The sequence below is a fragment of the Triticum urartu genome, chromosome 5A, assembly GCF_056163025.1.
Source record: "Triticum urartu cultivar PI428250 chromosome 5A, HENAU_Tu73, whole genome shotgun sequence".
NCBI lineage: Eukaryota > Viridiplantae > Streptophyta > Magnoliopsida > Poales > Poaceae > Triticum > Triticum urartu.
Genome location: NC_141877.1, coordinates 86,281,664 through 86,283,665, shown reverse-complemented (window position 1 = coordinate 86,283,665; position 2,002 = coordinate 86,281,664). Strand labels below are relative to the sequence as shown.

General features: G+C 51.0%; 1 long non-coding RNA gene across 1 annotated transcript; it reads left to right on the top strand.

Moving 5' to 3' along the window:
- Positions 1-239: 239 nt before the first annotated feature.
- On the top strand, positions 240-1,524 carry LOC125555695 (uncharacterized). The gene is made up of 2 exons (XR_007304813.2): positions 240-959; positions 1,105-1,524. It is a non-coding gene; the product is annotated as an uncharacterized LOC125555695 (long non-coding RNA).
- The last annotated feature ends 478 nt before the right edge of the window (positions 1,525-2,002 follow it).

Sequence of the window (2,002 nt, the reverse complement as noted above, 5' to 3'; positions counted from 1 at the left end):
GGCGCAGACGTGCGACAGGAGGTCCAAAATAACTTTTTGTAGACCGCACTCCCTATTTCTTGAGCCTGTACTATGCCTGTTCCTCCGCCTCCAACCCTGAACATATCAAATAGCCGGGCGGAATGATTATATATATATATATATATATATATATAGTAGCACTGTTCTGATCATGAGATCGGAATAATTATTATGATCACAGCGCCCGCGAAGGCCCTCCCAAATTCTGAAAACCCGAACCGAGCACCCAATTAAAAAAAGGAAAACCCACCCCGGCCCGACTCTTCCCCAACCTCCCTCTCCCCGCGTCTGAACCCCGCAACCGCCGCCACGCCCAACCTCCCCGCTGCGACGCGCCCTCGCCGGACCTCCCCGCCGCCACGCGCCCTCCCAAGGAACCCCCACCGTCGCGCGCCATCCCCACGCCCCGCCCACTACCTCGCGCCCCGCCTCCCCCTCCCCCTCCCCGCCTCCCTCCCCTGCCTTCTTCCCCGGCACCGTCTCGGGCCTCCGCGCGAAGCCGCTGCCGCATCCCGATCCACCTGCCGACGACGCCCACGCCCTCGCACCGCCTAGTCCCCGCTGCTGTGGACCACCCCTCACTAGACCCGCTGCGTGCCACCCCGATGCCTGAACCGGACCCCGTGCCGCCCAGCGCCAGGAATCGGCATCGTCCCACTACAGCCGCTCCGCCGCGGCCCGGATCCGGCCGGCACCGCCCGTGCACGACCTGGATCTGGCGACGACTCCCCGCTCCTGCCCTGGGCTCTCTTTCTCCGTCGATCCTCCACTCCCTGCGAGCAGACGGCCCTCCTCCCAGCGCTCCTCCTCCGACACCCCACCCAGCCCAACGCTCCACCGACGATCCCCCCACCCCTCCTAGTGCTCAACCGGCGCCGCCCCTGTGAAGGACGGCCGTGGCATTCCAGTCGAGCCACGCGGCTCTTCTTCAGCATCAAGTATTGCCGTCCATCTCTATACTGAACTCTCTCCCCATGAGGACTTGAATTTCTTTGAATTTTCGTGGAAATTACCTGCAAAAAATGGTTCTGTATATTTGGCTTCTGGAAAAAATGTATTCAGAAGAGCTGTTTTCCATCGCAGGTTACAAGAGGAGCTCCTTCGTTCTCTTTGCTTATCTTGATTTTCTTGGGTCATCCAGATTTTACTCATCGGCAGGTCAAGCAGAGTTCTCGTGGCAGGTCGAACAAAAGATGCCCCTGGCGCCATTTCTGCTAGTCGCCATCCCCAGCTGCGGCACCTTCTGTTCCTGTTGTCACCACAAAAACAGAGCACACAAAAAGACGCGGGTGCTAGTCATCGTCCACCTCCTCAATCACCTCTCTGCTTCTTGAGAGTTAGTTGCTGCTTTCCATGGCCATATCCACGCAATTTGTTGTTTTGCCCAACCACTTATATATGTGTGCACGTTTCCATTTTTGCCAAATTGTATTCTCGTGAGCTTTTGTTTTGAAAAAAAATGTGCATGTGAACATGAGAAAAAAGTATGTACAGAGAAGTTCATGTATTACTTCTCATAAGGTTCACGTATTACTAAGTGTGTGCACATATAATTTCCCTCTCCACACATGTGTGTATGTCTGTTTGTGTGTTCTGTCAATTCCACTTTAGCTTAAAAATACATGACAGAAGTTCAAGGTGAAAACAACGAGAAGTTCAATACTGCAGGGAATGCATTTCAGGTGAGAATAAAAGTATAGAAAAAATAAAAGCTTAAAAGGTTTGTTGAAAGAAGTTCAAGTGCTCTGTCCGGGGAGGTTCAAAAATCCTTGCGAGAGAGGTTCACCTTGTATTTCCATACTTGATTTTTTTCGTATAAAAATCGAATACAATTCTTTAATCAAAATATAAAAAGGTGAAGTTCAAACTGAAATAACACAGAAGTTCGAAGTTTATTAAAACCTAGAATTTACCTGTTCAAAAAATAAAAAAAACACAACGCCATTTTTTGCACTTCTAAAATCAACTCATAAACGAAAAA